The sequence below is a fragment of the Thermobia domestica genome, chromosome 5 (genome assembly GCF_964235325.1).
Source record: "Thermobia domestica chromosome 5, izTheDome1.hap1.1, whole genome shotgun sequence".
NCBI classification, from domain to species: domain Eukaryota; kingdom Metazoa; phylum Arthropoda; class Insecta; order Zygentoma; family Lepismatidae; genus Thermobia; species Thermobia domestica.
Window position 1 is genome coordinate 309,276,690 of NC_137458.1, and position 27,606 is coordinate 309,304,295.

General features: G+C 36.9%; 1 protein-coding gene across 4 annotated transcripts in view; it reads right to left on the minus strand.

Moving 5' to 3' along the window:
* LOC145686776 (netrin receptor UNC5C-like) overlaps positions 1-27,606 on the minus strand; it is a 773,553-nt gene that overhangs the window by 656,455 nt on the left and 89,492 nt on the right. For 3 of the 4 annotated variants that reach the window (XM_081760434.1, XM_081760431.1, XM_081760435.1), the window contains exon 2: positions 21,315-21,370. The gene's annotated coding sequence lies outside the window, so the exon portion shown is untranslated. Of the gene's footprint in view, positions 1-21,310; positions 21,371-27,606 lie in introns of all 4 variants that reach the window. The other variant, XM_081760432.1, reaches the window with a different exon arrangement.

A 27,606-nucleotide genomic window follows, 5' to 3' on the forward strand; every position in this document is an offset into this window, starting at 1 on the left:
TGTTGAAATGGCTTAATTGTTGAAAGCGATATCCAAACCTTTAACAATATAACTCTTTCAAGAATGGAGATAATTCTAAATAAGAAATAGGCACGGATTGTTGTCTTCGATATTTTATGAACTTCCTTCTCCAAAAATTCGAAGTGTCTAGGCTGAAATTTGTAAGAGAAATTGTAAATTTTCGTAAAACGTAAAAAATACATGAGACAGAGACGAAGACTGTAGTGACATCTATTGGCAAAACTTGTCCCTTTACACCAACCTTAAATCTTTTGATGCCGTATTGGATCGGCCACTGTGTTCCTCGTCAGGGACGATTTCTCTATCAGCCGGAAACTTTCGATATCATTCCGCGACACAGGGGCGGATCCAGGGGGAGCGATCGGGGCGATCGCCCCCCCAGATGAGGAAACTTTCTTCTTTTATATATATAAATAAAACCAATCCCAAAGTTTGGAGCCCTTAAAAGTAGCAATATGACAACCCACCGTCCCCCCCCCCCCAGAAGTCGGTCCTGGATCCGCCCTGCCGCGACATGCTGATGAGACATTACAGTCTCTCCGTAAACCTCTGCCAGTAAATTTGAAGCGCGGTTACATGTTTCCCCCACATAAATCGAATAACTGAACGGACTTCTTCGCGAGACCAGTTTTCCAAACGAGTTGCCATTTGTGTTTACCTACAACTAGCATCGTAGTTAGCAGGTGGCTGAAACTCTGCACAGTTGCCAACTCCATATATTAAAATTATCGCACACTCCTCATCCCTCTATAATAGACGAAACTCTAGAAGTATCGACTTTATAACCTTAGTTTCCGATCCTCCCTCGTATATAGTGTAATGACTTGCGTACCTTTAAACGTAGGAAATGGTCTTCGTTGTGTTCTTACAATCACTTTATCATAAGACATGTAACACTGAAAGAGTGTTTGAGATCTAGGACTTGGGTGAACTATATTGTCTACGAATTCGAAACACGAGACACTTCTTGTCTCGACTCGTAAAACGAAACTAGGGCTGTAACGTTCCTTGTCTCGTGTCGAAACTAAGGCAACACAACGTGTCACTGGGGTCAAAAATATATCTTGTGTGCAGCTCCAGACTATGCATACTGCAATGGTAAGCAAATCTGTCTTCTCGTTCACCTCTGGTGCTTGGGGTCCCGGGTTCGATCCCAGCCCCCGCCAAGTGAACTTTGTAGTGAACAAACACCGTGTGCGTGGGTTTTCTCGGGGTTTTCCCGTTTCCTCCCAAATTTCTTCATTCCACCATTTCACTCATCTCTCATCATCACCGTCTCCTTTAGCCTAACTGGCATAACCATGGGACGTAAAACTCAAAGATTTCATTTCATTTCATTTTCAAATCTGTCTTCAACATTGATGGGACGGGTAATATGTGGAGGATCTGGGGAGCAGAGTTGCCTTCAACATTGGGAAGTGGGCAGATTTGAGGCTTATTCTGGGGCAGGGGGGAGATGAGACTCATATTACGGTAGATATATCTGATTTCTGAGGTGAACCTCTTGTATAATTTTTATATATCAGGATATGTAGATGAATTGGCAGTCGTATATAAATCATCACATTTCTCCCCCCCCAAAAAAATTACATTTCAAATCGGATTATTGGGGGCGACAGTCCCCCTCAGTTCCAAGATTGAGGGGAACACGTTTCCCTCACACACACCCCTGGAATTTACGCCAGTGATGGTAAGATATATAATGATACCATTTACCTTACTTGCCATAACGCAAAACGCACGAGAAAATAAACTTGACAGCATCCCTGAAGTCCAATTCTCTCCAAATTTAACTCCAGGATCTTATTGTTAACTAAGTGCGTAGCCCCAATGTGTGTGTGTGAGAGAGAATTGAAAGACATAGAAGGGTTTTAGTTCTCGTCTGTTAAAGAACTATGAAGCAGAAACAGGGAAGGAACTGATATTAAATTCCTTGATTCTCTTCGACTTGAGTGATAGCGCAATGAATCGTTTTCGGAAGGCTCTCTTGCGCATTGTTGGGCCATTGAAATGAGGGAGATCCTTTTTCTTTGGTATTCCAAAGAGAGAGAAAGAGAGAGAGAGAAAATGGTGAATGTGTTCCGTTCCGTCTTTTAAAGGAAAAAGAAATTGCTGAACTGGGGAGAAACAAGGAAGAAAGCGACGACGAAATTTCAAGGACAAACACGATTAATTGAGGCTATTGTTTTGTTTGAAACAATAAATCGAAATTTTAGGAGGAAATTTATCTATTTTAATACGTGAATTTTCCCCCCTCTACAGCCAATTATATTAAATTTCTAAAATTCTTCCAATTAAATGAAAGGTCATTTGGTTTCAAAGGAATCCAGTAATTTAATATTACACAGATTACTTTTGTTTATTTATTGCTTTTTCACATTATACAGTTTTTGTATTTTTTATTTTAATTTCTTCCTTCGGATTTAAATAATATTGGATTTCATGTTCCGTGGTATTTGCAATTCCAAAAACCCACGCGAATTTCGCTACGCGTCCAGAAGCGGAAGCCTGCTATGTTTATATCTAATATAATCTCTATGATAATTGTATGAGGCGGTAATTTCTCTCTCTCTTTTTTTTTTATTTTTTTATTTTATTTTTTTTTACTTGGCATAGACTTTAATTTTATTAATATATAGGTAATAGTAATGTATTATTTTCTGCTTTTAAGCGCTTTGTTATTATTTTCTGCTTTTGAGAGCTTTATTATCATTTTCCGCTTTTAAGAGCTTTATTATTATTATTTTCTAGTTTTAAGAGCTTTATTATTATTCTCTGCCTTTAAGAACTTTATTATTGTTATCTTCTGCTTTTAAACGCTTTATTATAATTTTCTGCATTTTGGAGGTTTTATTATTTTCTGCCTTTAAGTCTTTGTTATTATTTTCTGCTTTTAAGTGCTTTATTATTATTTTCTACATATTAGAGCTTTTATTATTTTCTGCCTTTTAGAGGTTTATTATTATTCTCTGCTTTTAAGAACTTTACTACTATTATTTTCTGCTTTTAAGAACTTTATTATTATTATTTTCTACTTCGAAGTCCTTTATTATCATTTTCTGCTTTTAAACGCTTTATTGTTATTTTCTGCAATTTAGAGCTTTTAATATTTTCTACTTTTAAGAGCTTTATTGTTATTTTATGAATTTTTAGAGCTTTTATTATTTTCTACTTTTAAGCTCTTTATTATTATTATTCTCTGCATTTTAGAGCTTTTATTATTTTCTGCTTTTAAGTCATTCATTATTATTTTCGGCATTTTAGAGGTTTAGTTATTTTCTACCTTCCAGCGTTAACTGTTTCTTTTTTTTTAAAAAAATGTTATTTGACATCACAACCTTCCTATGAAGTTTTAAGCACCGTTTGGGGAAGTGTACGCACTTACTTTACACCATTTACGCAAAACATGAAACATATTTATTATCAAACAACTTCCATCGACAAATGCATTTAACTGATGACCCTATCTGAGAAGTAGCCAATTCTCAGTTCGTTACAATAAAGCACTTCCTTTCCTTCCTTATCTGGCTACTGAGAGATCTATCCTGACTTATCGTACATTCATCTACTGATTTTACCGTTCAAATGTATCCAAATCAAGCCTTAAACTTAAGGTTCAAGAGTTTCTCCATTTTTTAATTTCTTCTTATTTTCTTCCTACACTCAAAATTAAAATAGTTTACTAAAGGGTGATAATCAAAATTTGATGTTTACTTGATAACGGCTTTAACGGATTTGTTTGTCCGTTAACTGAAGTATCCGTTTATCGGACGGAGACATGAAGTGAAATCTTGAAGTTTTACATCCCACGGTTATGCCGGCTAGGCTAAAAGGAGATGGCGAGGACGAGAAATAAATGAAATGGTGGAATGAAAATAGTGGAAGGAAACGGAAGAACCCCAAGATAATCCACACACAAAGCTCACTTCTCACGAGCTAGGATCAAACCAAGGACCCCATGCAACCGCGGCCTCAATCGAACGGAGAGAATAGGTCTATAGGAAGTATTGGAACACTTTCTCCTGGTAAGTATACGCATAAGGGATGAATCTGATCTTGTATGACATCGTAAGTGTCACTATACATCTCAGTGACCCGAAATCCATGGATTGGACGGACACTAATATTCGTCGTTTTCGATTATTTTTACACGTCAACTTCAAAACTGATCAGATAAAGCGAAATAAAGTAGCAAAATAGGTTTTACTGATCCACTTGAACCACATTTCGTCATTTATTTATTTTATTAAGGTTTACAAGGTGTGTTCAAAAAGTATTGAACCTTATTTTTTCCCGCGTAAATCAATGAAGAACGGGCGACGTTCTTCAGTGTAGATGTAGAGAGGACACTCATGCGCAAACGTTTTTTTTTTTTTACCACCCGCACAAAGCGTAAGTCACTGGTAGTTGGCCAACGAGTGAAGACTTGTAGCGAGCGGTCGTCAGATTTCAGTTTTTTTTGTAAAATGACAGAAAAACTTAAGCAGCGATATTGCATCAAATTTTGACAGAAGCTTGGCGATATCTAACCGGAAATCATTCAATCGGATCGGTACATTCAATTTTGAACGAAAATTTGGGCATGAGGAGAGTGTCCGCGAAATTTGATTCAGGCTTTCATTTCCAAACACAACATTCCAGTGTGTCGTCAGGCCAACCTACTCTCCCGACATGGCTCCGCGTGACTTTTGGTTATTTTCCAGGGTGAAAATTCCTCTAAAAGGGACCCGATTTGAATCAAGAGAAAACATCATGCGGAATGCGACGGCACGGTCGCTCAACATTAAAAAAAAAAAAAAAAAAAAGTTCCAGAAGTGTTTGCAACAATGGCGGAAGCGCTTGGTGAAGTGTGTGCATTACCAAGGAAACTACTTTAAAGCGAATTGGTGTTTCGGATTTCCAAATTAATAAAATGTGCTTTTGCCAACCAAAGGTTTGATATTTTTGAATACACCTCGTGTAGTGTATTTGGTTTAAGATAGGAATAAAACTTCTAGTATAGAACGTAACCAAGCAATGATGCCAACCTGTGGTAAAAAAAAAATCTCATATCGTGGGAGTTTTTGACCGTATTTTCTCGGAAAGGGATAATAAGCAGCATATATGGGATTTTGCGAGAAGATCGAAATTTACGGCTTATTCATTTAGATATTGTAAAAAGTGACTACCACAAAGAAATTTAATTTTTAATATTATAGCATACTTTTAATTAGTATACCGTGGGAAATTCACACGTAAAATGGGATTTTTTTGCCTCTCGACATGGGATTTCATATTGTTTCAGGTTGGCAACACTGTAACCAAGAGAAGCGTCAAAATATACGAGCTAGTGCTGTTTATACATTCGTTCCGCCAAATGCTGAGAAAATTTATGATTATGTCATTTTTAATAAAAACATTTCAGAATTTAGCAGTTTGTTTATGCCGACGATATGTATTAACTAAAATAACAGAACTAATCATGTGATTTTTAATTGCTGAGTATTATAAATATACTAACATAAGAAAAAAATAGCACTGTTATGGGCCTTCTAAAATGTCTTTATACATCTTCTTTGAACATTAACCACTTTGTTCACTACCGCATTGCCGTTTATAATGTTTATCTACGTTTGAATGTCGGGTTATTTAGCAATTTCGAAGATTATGTAAACAGCTCTAAAAACTCATTTGGTGAAAATTATTTCAAAGAAGAAGAAGAAGAAGGGACCCAGCAAAAAAAAAAAAAATACTCATTTTTATATCCACAAAAATGCTTTAAACACAAGGCAATCACTGTTTCCCACTATCTGCGCTTTCCAAGCGTACTTAGGAGTTGAAAGATGTATTTCGAAATTCTCTTCCAAAAAATAAAAGGAACCATTCTCCGTACATACATATACACGCATGCACATCCATATACGAGGAGTCTAGGAAACCCTTCCGTATAGCTGTAGCAGGGGGCAAGAACCGCTAAAGATTGAGACGAAACTACCAAATTGTTTACATATAGCACCGGTGCAGACACATACATATAAAAAACAACAACAGGGTTGCCAGTACTTAAAGATTTAAAACGGTAACAAAGTTTGCAAAAGCAAGTATATATATAGAAATTATTATTTAATGTTTAACCAAATGTGAGGGTAAAGAGGGAGCTCAAGTTAATTTGGATCAATTTTAAGCAACTGTAACCAGAGCCGGCTCTAATATTGGGCACATGTGCATTTTCACGGTGCGACAGGTTTTTAGGAGTGGTAATATCTGTCATAAGTACGGTATATTATTTAAAATAAATATTTCTTGTTGGAAACAGACTTCACGATGATGATACTTAAATTTACTAAGCTGGTCTTCTATTTGAATACTATACTCATAAATTATGTTTAGGTCGCATTAGTTTAAGGTCACATGGACAGTGCTAAAGCAAATGGTTAAACGAATCCCAGCATGAATTGCCTGATTGTTGTCCAATTTTCGAACAGTTGCAAACACCTATTTTGTTTGGTTAGTAAGCACAGTTTTGATATGAAAACTAATTTTGTCTTTGTCACAAACAAGTTCGCTATCACTGAAGATGGAAACAAGTTTTATTTTATATTTTTAAGAGATGTACAAGGAAAAATCAAGAAATAAAAAAAATTAAAAGAGCTAGTTGCACTGGAATTGCAAACTGATATATTGAGATTGAAGCTCGGGCTATAAAAAGGATTACCATCTGCAGGTGTGTTTGCTTTATCTTTCATTAACATAATAGATTATTATTTAAAGAAAAAAGAAAACGAGATTGTATTTGTAATGTTTAGGCCTTTCTGAGTGCGAGTGCTTTTTCTCCCTGCCCTTGGTTGTTCATGATGGAGTAGCATACTTAAAATCGTGGTTTTTAAGATTTGCTCTTTCTGGAGAAAATGAAGGAATGATGTCATTGCAAATTGATACCACGGCAAATTGCCTAGGACCAGCGGTGAGTGCAATTATTCAAAATAGTAAATGATCATGAAACTGTAGTGTATTTCTTTAATTTAGCTGTTGTGCCTGCTTATTCACACAAATAAGAAGGGAACAAATAAAGGATTCTTTTTTCTTTCTTTAATTTCGAGGAAGTAAATGACAATACAGTAGAACCTCTCTAATCCGTAACCTTTGGAACTTGGGGTATGGATAGAACTCAAAGAAGGCCGGATTATCAGAAAATACAGAAAAATACGGATTTACAGTAAAATAAACTATCTCTGAACTCAAAAATTTCTTTTCCAATCTTCTACATTGAGTTCATTGGCTTTTTTTTTTTTTAATTCCCTTTCTTCCTGTCTTTTTAGCGCTGATAATTTTTCATTTAAGGAAAAAGTAACGTGTTTACGATTCACTTCTGAAATGAAAAAAAAAATCACTGTACCGTAACGAACACAGTCGTAAAATCAACGAACAATAAACACTAGAACCTGCTGAAAATACGCACGACGAAAGAAACGATACAAGATACGACGGAGCATTAAAGCGGACAAGCGGTACCAGCAAGTAAACATACGGCAGTAAACGACAATGGGCCTTCCGAGTCACCGACGCGTCGGGACAAGTTTGGCTCCAGCACGGTCGGATCAACTGGAGTGGCGGACCAGACAAGAGGGGTTTTACTGTATTTCGTAAAGGATCATTGCTCATTTAGAACTTTCTCATTTCGCATAAGGTAGTCTCTAATCTGGTGTAGCTTTAATATTTCATTATACTGATGACAAAACTATTTACAAACTAGTTATGTCATTGGGTACAATAAGGTGGAATATATTACCTTCCATCTGCGTGAGAAAGAACTTTTCTTTTTCTTTTTCTAACTTTCTTCCGCAATGTGGGGCGGGCTTATAGACCCTGGCAATCCTGTTTTTACACCAACAAAATACAATGCGAAGCTAACCACGTCTCTATATCCTTTCTCTCCTTTGTTCCCCGCCCCTTAAGAAAGAAGAAAAAGCTGCAAAAACCATCTTATGTACGCATACAGAAAGACATGAGTAAACAGCGCTTCTACTCAGGAGGCAAGATAAACAGAAAGCACCAAGTAATCTTCTTCTGAAAAATAGAAACAATATGAAACACGTGTATCGGAGCCACACACATAAAAAAGAGGATTCGTATATGCATTCCAGGGAAGACACATCGTACTGTACGCTCAATTAACAATGTTTTGTTTTTGCTTACGAAGCTTTCTCGCACTGAGTATCTAAAATCTATTTTTCCCCATACACTTTTAATTTAATTGAGTTTTTTTTTTTTTTTTTTTCAGTGGCTCGGCCGAGCAGTGAGTAGTAAATTACTGACTGGTTATGTACATATTTCCGGATGAATGACTGTCAGGCCATTTAGGAGTCCGAAATTCAGTCTGAATCCCTAAAACATTATCAAAGTCTAAAACATTTGGTAATAGACACAGGTTTTATTTAACCCTTGCACTACCTAGGTATATTTTGTAATGTGGACTATCAAGGGAGCGTTAGGTCATTTTGTACCCATCTGTTAAGATTAAATATATCTCGCAAAATAAACAAATTAGAAAATTTCACAAAAATCTACAGTATCTAAAGTAAACACTACACGGGGTAATACTAACAGGTATTTATTATACTTCCATCTAGGAGTGACACTTCTACATGTCAGTCACATCTCCTACCAACGGAGCGGAGGAGAGGGGGGGGGAGACACTTCGTGTCCACCAACTTAAAATAACAAATTTATAAGACACAGTAACGTTCAATTTGTACCACTGTACGCTATACACTTTAGTTGAACATGTTGAACCTTTTTTTTCTTTTTTTTTTTTTTTTACAATTTTAAAAAAAGGATTAGAAGAATACTTACAAAAACATACTGTAATGGGTACAAAGTATCTTTCCCCCCGTTAGTAGTGAGAGCATATTGAGAACAGAAAATCTTGAGAACATATTTCAGTAAGTAGGCCCATTCAGTGTGTTTTAGCTTAAAATACAATTATTTTTGAACTGCAACAATTGCAATACAATAACATTACCTCAAAACATAACGAAGGCCAACTATAATGTGGAAACTCTTAGGCTTTGTGGCTGAAAATACAGCAGAACTACTACTATCAAACTTTACAAAGATTACAGTCTGATGAAGTTATTATTACAGAATGTACTATCAAACTTCAAAGATTATTGTCTGATAAAGATAATTCGACAGTATCACTATTTTCAGACTTCAAAAATTATTGTCTGAAGTTACTGCTACAGTATGACTATTATCAGTGGCGTAAACTTAGGATTTTATTTCGGGGGAGGAGGGGCTTTGCTAACTTTATTCTTGGAAATGTGAAAATTCTGCAAAATATTCATTTACTTTAATTTAGTAAATAAAATTTCGGGGGCGGGGAGGTTAAGCCCGGAAGCCTCCCCTTAAATACGCCACTAACTATTATCAAACTTCAAAGATGATTTTCTGCTGAAGATAATGATACAGTATGACTACTATTAAATTCTAAAGAATGAAGATACTGATACAATACTACACAATATGGTGAAATGAAAAGCGCGACAAAGTAGTCAAAGCAGCAGTATTTCTTCTACATTCTTGAGGAGAGGATCTTACACCAATAAATCTGAATAAAATTATAATTGTTCAAGAGCACATGAAACTATAAGAGAGAACAAAAAATGAGATCAAGTAGCGAAACAGGCAACATTTTCCCCCTATTCTTTTTAATCTCACTTATTGGTTGTCTCTCATTTTCTATCCCGGAACTTCGGAAACTCATTATAATGTCGCTTGAGAAACAAGTTTCAAGGCAAAAGACAGAGAAAGATATAACCACCACCAGCGAACTAAAAAACACCCAGCCCAGAATTCAAAATTCGATGTTTCTCTTGCCATCATTGTTTTTAACCTGTTGGATTCAAGGGTGTGTCATCCAAGAAAATAACGTGTGTAGAAAGACTGAAAAGAAAGATTTGTTTCTTTTTTATATCAGTGTTCAACAGACAGATGAAAGAAAGAAGAAAAGAGACAACGCTTCCATCTGCTGAAGATGAATAATGGAACACTTCCGTCGTGGGCGTGCTTCGGGGGGGAAGGAGGCGGTAATAGGCCTTATCCTGACGTCAATTAACTTTCATATCGCACACACGGATCTCTTGTATCACGAACAATATATGGGACACTTACTCTTCTTCTGCGTAAAGCTATAAAAACAGCGCGGTAGTAGTATGATAAATTCCGTATTAAATGAAGAAATTTCGTTCAAGGTTGGATATTATGTTATTATTTTTGATAGAAGTTATATGCCTGATTTTAAAATAGCTTTTTCGATTTATATTATAGTACTTTATTATAAAAGACAAACGTAAAATGAAGCACATTATCTCCACAGGAACCAGTGGTGTACGCAGAAGTTTGTCAAGGGGGTCAATGTCCCAAGTTCATATAATTTCAGGTGTCTGTATAGATCTCTTCATATGAAATGAAATCTTTGAGTTTAACATTCCACGATTATGTCTTTTAGACGAAGGGGGACGATGATGGTGGAAAAATTGGTGGAATAAGAAAGTGGAAGGAAACGGAAGTACCCAGAGAAAAACCCACGAGCACGATGTTGTCCACCACAAACTCACTGGCCGGGGATCGAACCAGAGACCCCATGCACTGGAGGTAAGCGCTCTACCATTGAACCACCGTGCCCCATCTCTTAAAATGGTTAATGCTTATTTTTGCATAATATCTTAATTAATACCCCGAATCCCCCTTGCGTACGCCACTGCTAATATAAACTACATCTGCATATAGTGCACTATATTCCATACCTATATTTGTGCAATGGGGAGAATAACTTCCTGAAACGAACCTAACCAACATGGAATTGTGTCGTTCTTAAAACGAGTTCAATATTAATAATAAAGCTTCACTTAGGTTTTTTTTTTTTTCTTTTTTTAAGCCTGGAAGCATTGTAGAACACGTTACTTATGCTTTTACGCCTTTCTGGGTCGAGACATAGTGTCGTGACGTCAGAACTTTTAAAAGAATTGTTATGCCTACTTTTATTACTTTTTGGTGGGCTCACTTTTGCAAATATAAGATTGAAATTTTGCACTTACATTCAGTGCACCTCTTAGTATTTTTTACTCTTCTTCAGATCTCTCCGTTAAAACAGGGGGGGGGGGGGGTCGAGAGGAGTAAAAAGGAATATTTAAAATCGATTTTCCCGATACATGATGAAGACATGTGAATGGTACCGTTTGAAAGTTTGTTCTATTCTGAAGAAAATTGTGTACGAACCATGATCCTGGGATAAATAGGGATTCTCAGGAAATTTTTACCTGAGATTCTGTTTTATACGGAAATCTGGGGTATTCTGGGGTATTATTTTTGGCGGACCTACTTTTGCACCTAGAAGATTGAAATTTTGCACACATATTCAGAGACTAATGTACGAACTAATGTACGACGAGATTGAAGAGACTAATGTACGAACCATGATCCTAGGATAAATAGGAATGTCTCAGGAAATTTTTATATTATATTAGGGTCATCTGGGGCATTGCGGGGATGTTCTTAGCTCATTGGTAAATATTTTTACCCGCCCTTACTATTCACGATAGAGGCTAGAAATTTTGTACACACATTTAGTATACACCTTAGTATTTTTCAGTTGATTTTGAGATCTGTGCATTAACACAAGAGGTCCAGAGGGGCTCAAAGTTTGAAAAAATCAGAAAAAAATCCTGATGTTATTCAAAATTTCCCGTCTTAGGGACATGAAAGGGAAATAGTATCCTTTAAAAGGTTGTTCTATTCTGAAGAGAATAAGGTACGAACCATGATTCTAGGATAAATAGAGATGATCCTATAGCTGCTTGACTGAAAGTATATAATTTACCTTTAAAAAGTCACCATTTCAAAGGGTTAAACCATAATTTAAAGATGTAATATGTTCAAATTTCAAAGTTCCCTAAATGTGAATCGAACCCGGAACTACATGCACCCAAGGCACGCGTGCGCGAGCAGCTAGACCAGAGGGAAATATCTGTATATTGTATATCTACGATACGGTTATTATAGCTAGAACGGAAGAAGGACTACAGGAGATAAGTGACAAAATAGTGTGTTGAGTGACATGTTTTAAAACGGATAGGAGAGAAGAGGACGCTTCTAACATCCTTCGTAGGAAGGCCAATTGGATCGGAAGAAATACGAACATAGAAGGAAAGGTGGAAGGAAAGCAAGGAATGGAAAGAAGAAGAACCCAACTGATCAATGATTTGAAAAACAGCAGAAAATATCGGGAATTAAAAGAGGAAGCTGAGGATCGACAAACATGGAAGAAATTTCCAGGCCAAATCTAAAATTGAATAAAAAAATCCCTTATTAGTCCCTGGACCTGCCGAAAGGCAGAATACTTAATAATAATAATAATAATAATAATAATAATAATAATAATAATAATAATAATAATAATAATAATAATAATAATAATAATGTAAAAAAAAGTACCGTCTATACCATTTATTCAGTAACCTGCTGGTCAGCAAACCTTTCCGTTGAATTGTTTATCCCTTTAGGGTAGGGAAGAATTTGGTAAAAGACCTTGGCCTGCTTTATCGTGCGGATACAAAATAACACTAGGAAAAAAAAAAACTGGTTAGATTTGAAAATCTATAGATCATCCTACATATGTCAAAATAAAAACTTGTAAAATGTGATGTTAAAGGACATGATACTAACAAAATAAATCCTTTATTTTTTCTTTCTGTAGAAAAAAAAAAAAGAAAACAAAACGAACGACATATGCTGCTTAAAAATACACGGAATTTGTCGTTTCTGGTTGTAATCAGTACTTGATTACGCCAATCTCCTTCCTTGAATCAAAAGCACGCCATTCATGCAATATATAAATATATATTTGACACGAAATACGAATTATTTTGTTGTTTTCTTCGAAAGAACAACATATGTTGCCAGTTCTCAAGAAAGAACACCTTTGGGTTGGAAAAGCACTGTTTTGTTTTCCATGTTGCTCGGTCTTTGTAAGGTAGGTCGAAATGGACTCAAATCTGAAATATAGGGTGGGGAGTAACCTGAGGCCAATATTTTTCATAAAAACGAAAGATGAACATCACACCGCGACAAGCCAGAATAGGTGCGTGTTGTCATTCACTTATTTTGGAAGATGACGGCGAGATGATGATACTGTGGATGATAAATTATAATATAAAATGTAAAAAAAAAAAAAAAAAAAAAAAAAAAACACTGGGGACGGGAGCAGAACCGAGACTGTTGCCAACCTTAATCTTACATAACTAGAAATGTCAATAAACTTGCTTTCAAACACCTTTCTTGGTTTATAAGGTACCGGTTTGTCAACAACGTATAGCATGGTATGTAATGAAGATTTGCTTACTGGTTTACCATTCGTGCAGTATGATTCGAACAGTGTAGTTTCTACATGATGAAAAATGAATGAAATGGTGGAATGAAGAAAGTGGGAGGAAACGGGAGAGCCCCGAGAAAACCCACGTTCACGGTGTTTGTCCCAGGAGCGGATCCAGGGGGGCGATCTCCCCGATCGTCCCCCCAGAAGAGAAACCCTTCTTATTTTATAAATAAATAAAACCCATCCCATAGTTTTTAGCTCTTAAAAGTAACTCTAAGTAGCAGTATTACAACCCACCACTCCCTCCCCAGAAGTCCGTCCTGGATCCGCCCCTAGTTTGTTCACCACAAAGTTCACTTGGCGCGAGCTGGGACTAAACTCAAGGCCTCATGCACTAGAGGTGAACACTCTGCCACTGAGCCCCCGCGGCCTCAAACATTATTTTTGATACTTTTTTTTTTTTTTTTGGCATTTTTGCCGTTTGGTCTTTTGGCCCAGACCAATATTAAAGGCAAGGGCGCCGATTTCCCTGTAACTTTGGGGGGGGGCGATTTCCCTGTAACAATGCATATAACAATAAAAAATGCATATAAAATATATATTCATAAAAATACATTGGGCCCCACTTGAGCTTTTGGGGGGGAGCCGGACACCCTCGCCCCCCCTTTCAGGATCGGCGCCATTGCTTAAATGCCAGCCATTTACGTACGTTATTAGAGAATTTCTAAATAAAAAATCGGTCTCGTCATTACTGACAAAGAAACAAAACTACGACGACACGACGAAAGAGGGAGAAAACTATATAATTATACTATAATAACCGACTTCATAACAATTAAGGTAAACGACACGACTACTTAACTGAGAAATGCACTTACAAAGTGCAATTCAATTGTTTATTTTTTTTAAAGTTAATTGCAACCATTATTTAACAACTGAAAACTGAACAAAAGTAAAACGAAAAATGTGCACAACGAATTTTCCAGACGACATTTTATGCAAATCCTTACTTAGTGACGAAGCTGCTGATAACAGTAAAAACTTGACATAGTAAAATGGCAACATTTACAGAAAAGAAACAGAAGACGATCGGTTGGTTGTCAAGGAATTTTTTTTCTTATTTAACCTTGCTTCAAGGTATAGAATCACAGTACATAACAATGATTCAGTCTTCCTTTTTTTTTTTTTTTTTTTTTGAAAGATAAAATTCTCGTGAAAAAGAAGCACAAAGAGTTTTTTTTTTAAACAGCCTTTCTTTACAAATAATAATAATACACACAGAAGGGAAGAAAAGATAATGACGGTAGCAATTGGTAGAAAACTGTGTGACCAAGTGATAGGTTATTGACCGCAGTGTTGCCAAAACCAAAAAATAAAATTTCCCTTCCATAGATGGAAAATTTTCCTGTACTAAAGAGAACATTAATTTTTAGGAATTTGGTGTTATTATGAAGACATCTTTCCAAAGAAAGTAGTTTCCATATAATTTTATGGTTAATTAAAACTATTATTACGTGTACCAGGCTAGTCAGCTGAGATAATCCAATGGTAGATATGTAAATTACTGAGCTAACAATAGCAAGATCTATCTGTCGTGGGTTCCGGGGCGGATCCAGAGGGGGCAATCGCCCCCCCCCCAGAAGAAGAGACTTTCTTATTTTATATATAAATAAAAAACCCCATCCCAGAGTTTTAAGCTCTTAAAAGTAGCTCTGAGAAGCACTATGACAACCGCCCCCCCAAAAGTACATCCTGGATCCGCTCCTGCGTGCGTTCGTATCCTGCGTAGGACCAGCGATGATTTCAAGGAGTGACCCAGTAGGAAATTCCTTCCGGGGCTACAAAGTTTCTTTTCTGATCGTGCTCAAATGTGGATTACCAGATTTAGTAGTAGTATTTTTTATCCCAATCCATTGAATCCCTCCTCCCGCGGTCTTCATTAACGCTTGGTGCACAGTGCTTTATCCACTGGCGGATTTACATATAAGCTAAATAAGCTATAGCTTAGGGACCCACTCTCTTGGAAACCCTAAAAAAATTACAGAAAAAAGTGGATGTACAATACATTCCCAAACTATAGGATAAAAAAGACAAGTTACAAAACTTACATACATCAACAGTAATTATTTTGTGTTGTGGGGCTCCTATAACGTAAGTAATGGAGACCCTCTTGCTAGTCGGCTCTCAAAAATATCATTAGTTTGATCATTTCTGCACATAGGTTCTTATGTTCTCTATGGACTGGCAACATGTAGCATGCATTGTAAATAATTTGTCATTGACCCTCAATAGCTTAGGGGCTCAGTAAATCTAAATCCAACTCTGCCTTTATCCAACCTTCTCGATTTCGGGATGGCATCTAAAGTTACAGGGCATAGACTATATTCATCACCTATATTATGCTACACCTATATCTTCAAAAATACTTGTCGAGAATTCTAGAACTATAGAGGGAACTCCACTTCCTATCCTTTGCAACATGACTAGGTAAGTGGGTTAGATTCAACCTTAGGACAGAATACCCAATAACACAAGACGCAGACATTCTTTTTTTTTAAAATGTGATTTTCTTTTTAACATTTTACACGAATTTTTTTCCCCTTCAAAAAGGAAGATTTGCTTTTGAACTGGTAACACTGCCTGACCGCACGAAAAATGATAAAAATTGTAACCATCTGGAAAAGGAAGAAGAAAAGCACAGTGTATGTATCGCTTGGAAATGAAGATTTGTCCCTTTTTTTCTCTCATTGCCTAAGCTACCACCTATCTGGCTAATTAGGCGTCTGAACTGCTGCGAACCTGTAATTAGGCTCAATAAAAGTATATGTCGGGAGGACCTTCACTCTCTTTACACACAGTTGTCATTATATATATATATATATACATGAAGAGAAGACGAAGGGTTGGTAAACGGAAAACAGCCATAAATGTTTTTATTATTTTTATTTTTCATTTATTTTTCCAGAGAAGTCCTCTTGACTCGCAAGCGGATGGGGGCGGATACAGCAAAACACGTATGGACAATTATTTTCACAGGAACGGATCTCAAAAGTCAGGGACAAATAAATACGGCCACTCAAACATATAGAGAAGGTGAAAGGAAGAGGGGGGCGGGGGAAACGGTAGCTGGACGAAGAAGAAAAGAAAAATAACAAAGTTGTTTTCAGTGAGTGTGTGTGTGTTTTAAAGAAATGATTTAGAAGAAATAGCGAGACAGTGCGGGAAGTGGGAGAGGGGTGATCAGGCGACTAAGTTAATGTGATTGTATAGCAATGTCGTGAGACTTCCCTCCCTTCTCAAAGAAAATAGGACTTCACTCGAAATTATATACATTTTAGCACTGCACTGGCATGTTTCTAAAAGAATACCTTGGGGTTCTTGTATACGATGCAGACTTGAAATACGCATGTTTTCCAATTTCCTTTTTTTGTTTTGTTTTGTTTTTTAATTCGGAAAGAAAAAATATCTCCCGATTTCTTCTCTAGTGGTATCAAGCAATGGCGGAAATAGGGTTTCTTGTGTCTTCTTTAACATATCGCATATAGGGTGTCTCAAAAGTCCCCTCACATAGGGTAACTCTGTTATTAACAGAGTTACAATAAAATGTAAGAGGGGCAACTGTTTCCAGCACCCACAACATAAGTGAATGAAGTTATTGTCTTTTACATTAACGTGTCGATGTACAGCCTCTATTTCAAACAGTGAGTTCGTTCATTTATGTTATGGACCCAGGTAAATAGCAACGTTGCATTTTTATTTAACATTGGGCGCATAAAGAGTGTACCGCTCGAACGGCTCGTCCGATTAAAAAAAAATGCCTTCACTTTAGATTGAAAACAACATAGTTGGAGAAGGTTATTCCCTGCAGAGTTACCCTATTTCAGGGGACTTTTGATTGAGACTCTTTCTATATGAGACATTATCATAGTTATTCTGCTACCATTGCGAGGTCACTTCCATGCACCACGCTATTCGTCTTCACGTAGGAGTTTGCTATTTTAACACCATCCATCAACTGCAGCCTCTTTTGAATCTCCCTCTTCTTCCTGCCACTATACTCTCTAATACGCTCTTCGTGATACAGTTCATTATCAGTCAATGCCCCAACTAATTTCTTTTCCTCTTTGTAATTGCATCTACACTTGTTCTTTTATCCCCACCCATTTTAAACATATTCTCATTCGATTTTTGTTCGACCTTGCTATTTTTTCCATTCTTCTTCACACCTGCATTTCGAAGGTTTCCAGTCGCTTTTTTTTTAATCGCTTTTGTGTGATTCGGTAACCTCTGGTGTGTGGGGCTCCTGGCCAAATAAGCCTGTGGTGGACAACATCGTGTCCGTGGGTCTTCTCAGATTATTCCCGTTTCCTTCCACTTTCTCATTCCACCAATTCTTCCATTATCCTTCACTTGCCATTAATCATCGTTTCCCTTAGCCTAACGGACATAATCGTGAGACGTTAAACTGAAATGTGTGATGTTTATGCTTCTACGATACTTCACACAAAACATTCATGAGGCTTTCGGTTAATATTCAAGGACCCACAAAATAAATTTCTCTCGGTAAAATAAATGCTGCTTTTTCCATGCATACTTTTATTGAGCGTTCCTTTAGGAATGGCGATTTCCGAAAAAAAATCCGGTTTCCGGAAATCACATTTACCGTTTTTCGTCTTCCGTTTTCCCGGAAAATTTTCCGTCTTCCGTTTTCAATTTTCCGGTTTCCGGAAAATATATTTTCCGTTTCTCCGGAAAATGTGGCCATCCCTAGTTCCTACTTCATGTCTTTAATAATAATACTATACAGATATCGAAAACTATTCACCTGTTCCACTTTTTTCCTACTACTACTACTACTACTACTATGTCTATATTTGATATCGACCGTAGTTGTGTTTCTAACATTTATTTTCATCCAACATACTTCAAAGCTATTTCTGGAGTTTTCTAACATCTTATTAATTGCATTTCAGACTCTACAATAAGTGTCTACAAACATGTTAAATTTAATCCTTACTCAGTCTTCTAGCGAGACAACGTTGCACTTAAAATTTCCTTTTAAAATGTAATACGATTCACCTGGCACATTCCCCCCCCCCTCTCTATCTCTGAACTATTTTTTTCAAAATTATTTATGCAAATGACAAAAATTAAGTATAGCAATTAACTTTGTACAGACCACTGGCGCAAATCCCGGGGGAATGAGAGGGATATGTCATTTCCAATCTTAGAACTGGAAGGACTGTCCCCCCATTAGTCCGATTTGAAATGTATTTTTTTGGGGGGGGGATGTGATGATTTGTGTCCGATTGCCATAAAGGAAAGTGAGATGAAATTGATGCCTCCCAGAATAAGCCTCAAATCTGCTTGTCTCCTAATGTTGAAGACAACTCTGTTCCCTGATCCTCCAAAGGATTGTTTTGCAACTTCATAAATATTTTGAACATCGCTTAACAAAAAAAAAAAAAAAAAAAAAAAAAAAAAAAAAAATCTTACTTATCCCTTTCCCCCAATGTTGAAAACAAATTTGCGCCGCTGGTACAGATATTTAACTTTTCATCGTATTTAATTAATATTCCCAGTATTACGATAAGTTAGTTTAGTAAAGTGGCAGTCTCTAGTTTCGTCAAATCTTTAGGACAGGAAAAACTATTTACATACCATGTTATAAATTCTTATTCCATATTCTCCTCCCGTAAAATACAAAATTGAGTAGTACATTTCTAGTGCCCCATTACATATTCGTTTAAGTCAATGCAACGCATTCTTTTTATTTTAGATAATTTGTCTCACATAAGGAACACTGTAGTTTAGTGGTTAGAGCATTGGACTCACATTCATATGGTCCCAGGTTCGATTCCCAGCCGATGCTTCCCAATTTTCGGTGTCCACCCAGCATCATGAGGCAAACTGGGGAGCCACGTGAATAAAACACGTGATGGCCACTAGGTCTAGAAACCTCCTGATATGCGTGTTCGTCACTAGGCTGGACGTAGTTTAGTCTGTCGCTAACAGATGGCGTTGAGGCCCACAAAGGGCTGTTACACCATGTGGTTTGGTAATTTCTTAATATTACCATGATTTTGTGAATTTGCGACATGACGCCAATAATGCAAAATTTTACGTTTTGCGATCATCTTCTGTATTGCGCATTGAAACGCAAATCGTCCTTTTCAGTTTGGTAGCTCCACATTCATTTCTTTTCAAAGATGCATCACCAAAAAATCTTAGCGAACATTTGGTGTTGAGTTGCGTTTCGATCTCAAATTTTATAAAGACTGATACACACACACACTAATGGCTAGTGAAGACCCTCATCAGTTACCTTTTAGTCGAAACATTTCAAAGAAATTAGTCTACTAAAGAGAATGACTGAAATTACAGAGTCTGACAGAGTACAATTGTCTCCTTCTTGGTACCCTTAAGCCTAGGACGTTGGGTAAAATTCGACCAGAAGCCTCATCCTAGTGACCTCAAATTGTGTTGTTACATTCGAAACAATGAAGCATATGAAATATGAAGCAAATCTAGTCGATGGAAAAGGCATTTGGATTGTCTTTGGGAAACTGGTCCGAAGAACACAGACAAAACATTTAAAAATAAAGAACCGGTTCCGCTACCGGAAAAGGAACTTTGTGGTCATCCTTAGTTTATATAATAGGTACATCCTCCATTTGTTCGTTTGTTGACAAGCACCAAAGTAAAAACGGTAGATTTTGAGTATCTTCTGATATGGACAAAATGTCTCAAAAGTAGGTTTAGTCTCCTCTCTTTACTTCGTCTATCAATCGTCGCCTCTTCTCTATTGTCTATTGAAACCAGAAGTGGTAGAAGAACATAATTTCCGGTATCAACAGTTATCGCTATAGAGTAAGAAAAATAAGAAAGATACTTTTTTCAGAAAAAAAAATATGGATTTTATGTTCCAAGAACAAACGCTGATGCGCTTACCTTTAAATGGAACCGGAAATGATAAAAATTTACTGCTACTTCCGGTAGATTTAACGTTTCAATAGTAGGTTCCATTTCCTATCTTATACGTATTTTTAAACCGGAACTAATATATCTACCAGTAAGAATATTAGACCAGAGGCGTCGTCATTTGGTAAATTGTAGACAAATATGCTAATAGGAACGCGAAACTCAAGTCGGGTGGACAATCTTGACTCCTCCCCCCAAGCAAAAATTTGAAATAATGATACTATATCGGACCTGTATAATTCGTAAGTCTGCCATAGTGAACGAAACTTCCTTGTTTCTCTTATATGAATATTATCTATATATATAAAAGAGAACGTACAATTTTTTGTCCGCTCATCACGCTAATACGGCTGAACCAATTTCTTTCATTTTTGGGGGGTTATTAGGATTTGGACCCTAGATGGTTTTTATCATATCACTTTAATTTTTAATTACCAGTGTCTTGAGATAATTGACCATTCAGGTGTCCATAACGTACAAATCCTTTGTTATTAGTTCATCATAGGTAAAAATAAACGTATTTATATGCAACCCGCATGACCGTGTCACTCGGCGGGTTAACATAAATGACAGGCGATATACAGCGGAAAATAGCTTGAATCTTCTGTTTAAAATTTTTTAATTGATTTGCTTATTTTTACAGACACTTTTACAATATGCCAGCACCGGGATGACCGCAGCGAAGCGGGGCGGGTTAACATAAATGACAGGCGATATAATGTTAAGATTTACTGCAATCTTCTATGGTTTTTATCATATCACTTGAAAGCGAAAAAGTAAAAATTATCTAAGTAACAAAGTTTATTGCGTTCCGGGGTGACCGCAGCGAAGCGGGGTGAACGCTGCTAGTCTAGTATAATTATTTTTTATAAATAAGTACACAATAGAATAAAAATATACTTTAATACGGTGAACATTTTCTGATTTAGTTCAGGCAACTAACTGTGTACTTACTTACATAGCACTTCTACAGGGACTGTCTTGTATTTCAGTTTGTTTCCAATATATGTAATCCTGTAAGAATAAATAAATAAATATTAAAAATACATTACAAGTCACTGAACAGTCAAAAACGATATTACTAAACTTAATAAGAATATCTTGAAATTACTTTTTCCTCTAAGTAAGACCATCTATGAAGTTACTTTTTCCTCTAAGTAAGACTACCTATGAAGTTAAAATATTATTTAACATTTTTTCACGTTATGAAATTCCTTCAGCCCTGTATCGTTGAAGAATAGTACCCGGAAAACTGTCCCATACACTTAATTTTACACTATACTGTACGTATTGTGAGCGTTCGATTCCCGGTGGGGCCACTAGGTCTGAACAAGTGTAAAAGCTTGTTTCAGACCAATCATCCTCAGTAAGATTTTCCTGGAATTTCCTCATTCATACCAGGGAAATTCCGGATGGTATCTAATTTATAGGTTCCATGCCGCTTCCTTCCTTTCCCAATCCTTTCTTCCTTCTTTTTCCCTGGATTGTATGCTCGCTGAGGGACGTCATTCCTCATACGTGACGGGCTAACATGGCCATAGATGCCGAAAGCCCCAAAAAATATAATTTCTAACGCTAATCCTAGTGACGGGCTAACATGGCTATAAATACCGAAAGCCCAGAAATATAAATCCTAAATCCTACTGTATGTGTTGTAATCTTTGTCGTCACATCTCATACCAACTGGTTTAATTTTTTGTCGAAGATCCCTTCAAACTTATGGAAGCTCGAACATACATTATCCTTATGAATGGATTAACAACGAAAGATACCCTTAGAAGCCAACTATATGTACAGGATGGCCCAAAAGTAGGTATACAGTACCGTACTGCATTTTATATCATTTCTCATTGTTATCCATCAGATAGACTTAATTTCTCTGTATTTGTTCTTAATGCCGTTTTACTTACATCTTAAGCTCGGAAAAGCCGAAGCAAATAAACTCATAAACTAGAATGTTATACTTGATCAATGGAGGGGTGTATACCTACTTTTGGGCCACCTTTATATGATAAGTGCCTATTTTTCTATTATATCTTGCACACGGGGTTCAACCCCGAAAACCCTTTGCATACCCTACTGGGTTAAAATATGTAGATTCCCGAAAACGATCCTCTGATCAAACTCATACGAGTTCATCTGCAAAAACAAGGCTAGAACAAATGATCTGTCTGAGTTCGATAGCATGTGTTGAAAATATGAGGTGTAGAAGCATACAAGGATATATAGCATGAGAAAAACTCGAGTTTCGTTTCTGATATCGAGTTTCGTGTATTCTCTTAATACACCAGTTTGACCGCCAGCTTGGCAGCCAACTTGTGAGAAATGTTAGGGAGGGGAGAGAAGCGTGTATGTTGCGCTCTTTAGTTCCAAGCAACAAGATCAGAAATCACTGTACAGATATTTCTGAACGAATTCATAAGGAATCGCCAAGTGAAAAGAGAATACGTAATTCATATTCCAAATTACAACAAATGGATGTTTCTGTAACAAGAAATTCACCCGACGCCAATGTTTCCAACGATCGGTGTCTGATTAGGTGGTCTCCCCAGTCACCTCATTTGAACCTTGTGACATTTTCTTTAGAGTTTCATCAACGATGAAGTTTATGTATCCTTGCCTGCTAACCTTGATGACCTGAAGAGTGGAGCCGAGCGGCTGTATGTAGAGTTTACCAGAATATTGCAATATACCTTCGTATTGAAAGCATCTAGTATTAGAAAACCATGTGCTTCAGCACAAACACCAGGAAGCAGCCGACGGATGCCGTCACACCGATGAAACACGAAGAGATACGAAGAGGACCACTTCGACCCCTCCAGATGCTCCGCCTCCAAAGACTGCGTATATAAACGGATTTATCGAGACAAAAGTCATCAGTTGTTAGCTGGTCATATACTACCTACCTCTCCAAGCTGCAACGGGCAAGAGGTATCCTCAGCCATCTCCCAGCTGCAACGAGCAAGAGATACCAACCCTATTTCTGAGCTGCAACCGTCAAGAGGCATTCTCAGCCATCTCCCAGCTGCAACGAGCAAGAGATACGATCCCTATCTCTGAGCTGCAACCGTCAAGAGGTATCCTCAGCCATCTCCGAAATACAACGGGCAAGAGGTTCCTTTAGACCCAGTTACAACAGGCAGGAGGTCCAATTATAGAGGAAAGAAGTTTTTGACAATTACTTATTTGTAATCTTGTATATGAACTGTTATAAACGACTTTTATAATTAAAAAAAAAGAAAAAGAAAAAGATGATGGAAGAGATGTGTACTGTTACTATACCGTGTTAACGTGTACCGCATGACTAAAAGAGGACATATGAAGCACTTGTAGCTCAAACTTGGCGATTTTTTTTTTTTTCATGCTATATGTTTCAATCCACTACGCCTTATACTTTTGACATAACATGCGAACGGAGTCAGGCAGATCATTTATGCTAGCCCTGTATTAAGCTAATGGGTTAAAAGTCGCATAAGATAACGCATGAGTGATCTGCCACTTTTTTTTAAAAAAGGCACAAATTTGACCATATGGAGGAAACAATGATAAAAAGCCATTATTGAAAGCAACCCTCTGGGAATGTACATTAGATCCTCATCGTCCTCTAACGGAGGAAAAATGTCCATTACCAGAACAGACATCGGAGTAAATATGTTTGTTTTCCATCGGCTCATGAAAGCTTTCAGCTTTTTTTTCTTTCTTTTTATCAGTTTGGTTAGCTAAAAACGTTTCCAGTACACTGAACAGGTGTTACGGAGCAAAAGGTCCGTTCATACATGGCGCGGCACTTTTAATAATGGTCGTTATCCTAAAAATCGCTTGACATAAATGGGACAGAGAAGCATTATATGGCTAACGCTCCGTCAAACTCTTCTCATTCACCAATGCTCTTCTCAACCTCCCCCCCCCCCCTCTCACCAAAAAAACTCCCCATCACACTTAATTCATTCTGTTGAAAAAGAGATTTGGACGACACAGGGGTTGAGGGATGTTTGATACGTAGGTAAATGCGTGTGTTGTTTTATGGACTATATTTATCACACATGAGCATACGCTAAACAATAAAGCTATCTTCACATACTCACAGTCTAACGAGCTCAAATCTACAGACAGACATTTACAAAAAGAGTTAATGTGGCGTTCAAAATTGAGAAAATATTTATCATAGACTTTTTTGTATTTGCTTATAACCTGTCCCTGTTCATTTCAGTCCTTTTGTGAATTCGGGAAATCAGTGCTAATATCGCATATTTAGTTGGTTTTCTTTTTCAGCTACAAGTACTCTGCCGTGTCGTGACAAAACGCTGTAACTTTGGCGGAGCAGTTTTGCGAAAAAGAGCTGTAAAGTTTTCATCCGAAAATGTGATCTGTATCGTGTAGAGCCAGTCTATCTTGACTTTGGAAACACGTGGTTACATGTAATGTTATGTAAATGCATGTTGTGTGATTAAATTTGGTGAAAATTGATTGGTTGACCATTATTGCCTAGTTACACTGGTTCTACACGATACAGATCACATTTTCGGATGAAAACTTTAAGGCTCATTTTCGCAAAACTTCTTCGCCAAAGTTACAGCGTTTCGTCACGACACGGCAGTACTGTAGATAAACTTTTCTATATAGCTATATGGAGAGAAGACATTTTCATTTACTATTCTTTATAAATGTTTCTTCGTGGCACAGTGGCTAACGCACAAGTCCTGGGTTGGATCCCCGACGGGAGTCAGAGATGGCATGGGTCAATGAAAACTAGACTTATGACCCACCACCACCATGACCTACAACCCTTCGTGATCAACTCTGTTCCACCACCCACCATGACCTACTATGACACATTCCGACTCACCACTCACCAAAAACAATCATCAACTCTAACCCATGATCCACGCCTCAACTGAATAAAAGGTTTACTCTTGCAATAAAGCAAGGCTGTGAAATTATCATTAATCGGAGTTTGAATTTCTACGGTCAATCGCTCAAGTTCTGTTCTATTACAATACCGGTGGATCTGACCTTTACGATATAAAATGGTAAAGTGTTTGTCATGGGCTATATTACGATGAATTTCAATTTAATTGTCATATATAATTATTTCTTTACTGAATTACAAATACTTTTCTGTGGAAAATAGGATGAAAGTTGAAAGTAGGCTAACGTAAAGGGGGAAAAAATGCAAAATTCGACTTGAAGTAGTAAGTCCTGTTGATATTATTACAATTACAAATATCAGTATCCAAAAGTGTCTAAAATTCTTTTTTCACTTAGATATACTCATCTCAGGTAAATAGAAACAAATGAAAAAAGATGAAAAATGGAGCCCTTGAAAGTAAAATGTAGATAAATTCACCAGTGTTCGGAAGATGTTGTCTACAATGCACTGAGCAGAGTGGGTCGGTGAGACATGGTGGGTTGTTGATTCATGGTGGGTCAGAGAGGGTCACCGTGGGTGGTGAGACGCAGTGGACCATGTGGTGTTGACCCACTGACCCCGAAATCTTTACCCACCTGACTCATTTAATCCATGTCTGGCCGTGACTCAACACACACTTTTATATTTTCTTAACAGAACTATACTTGTTGAGCAGAGCAATTATTAGGGATGGCCTTTTTCGAAAAATCTGTTTTTCGATTTTCGGAAATTTTATTTTTCATTTTTTCGTTTTTCGCTTTTTCGAAAAATTTTTCGTTTTTTGTTTTTTCGAAAAATTTTTCGTTTTTCGTTTTTCGAAAAATTTTTCGTTTTTTCGAAAAATTTTTCGTTTTTCGTTTTCCGAAAAAATTTTCGTTTTTCGTTTTTTCGAAAAAATTTTCGTTTTTCGGAAAATTTTTCGTTTTTCGAAAAATTTTTCGTTTTCGAAAAAATGTGGCCATCCCTAGCTATAACACGTAATTTCAGACATTAAGAAATAAAAAAAAAGTGTGGTAGCATAATTCACATATTATAGTTCTGTTTTTATCACAGATTTTTTTTACTTGAGTTAGCGACACCCAAAGTAATAAACTGAAATTGCAGCAAAGATTTCTTTCTTATTACAGAACGTCATAAGTAAATGAGTTTTTATTTCTGAGTATGGGAATAATACTCTGATTTTGTGCTTTTGTTTCACCTTAATTCCCCATAGATAGTCAGAAACTTTGCCTTACATTTTACGTTCATACCAAAATAAATCAACCAAAACAAATTAACCTTTTAGAAACAAGTACCCCAAAATTTTAAAATATAACCAATGGACTATGCACGTAATTCCATTATTAAATTTGTCCAGTAGCATCATTTTAAATTTTACTTTGAAAGATAGTAGACGAGACTCTCCGAAAGAAGTAGTTTCATTTATATATATATATACATCGTAGCGGATCCAAGATCCAAGGGAGGGGCTATATAACCATACTTTGCCCTTTTATCCAGTGTAAACCAGGAGTGAACCACATTTTATCCAGTGTATACCTGAGCGTCAAGGGGGGCTATAGCCCCCTTGGACCCACCACTGTGTATATATATATATATATATATATATATATATATATATATATATATATATATATAGTAGTTTCACGAAAAGTCCCGGGCGCCAAGCTATTTTTTAAAAATTAGTATTCCCAATTTTTACCTGCCAGCAGTTTCTGAGTTGGCGCCTCATTTTTACAACTAGCGCCTAAATCAGAAGAAAATTTGACTGGTCATATATCAGTTGTAAGTTACAGGAAGATTGGGGGCTAGGATCACTGCTCATAAACTTGGACCAACCAGTGGTCCCTACTCAATGTGACCATGTTGCCACTAACTAAAACATTGAAACCTGTAGTACTAGTCGATAATTACTTCATGCTATCAAATATTCAAAACTACTGTTCGCAACTACGGCAATCTCTGTACCAACCTTTGAGTTGACTATTAGAAAAAAAATCGTGTATTATAATGAATGTTAAGTATAAGGTCAGTGACGACGTCAGCTTTAATTTCTTCAAGGGGCAAAGAGAGGGACAGAGAAAATTTTGGTGATGGTGAGGGATCTATGTTTTGTACAGCGAAAATGATAGTTCTATACAACTGAGGGCAGTGGCGTAGGGAAGGGGGGCCCAGAGGGGCCGCCCCCCCAAAGAGGTCCGACAATGTACTTTGGTACTTTGACGTTTGTAATTTTTTATATATTTTTATGTTTATATATTTGTTTGTAATGTTTCTATATGTACCTATAACAGCACTTGCCCTCCCCCCCAAACACACATCCTGGTTACGCTACTGACTG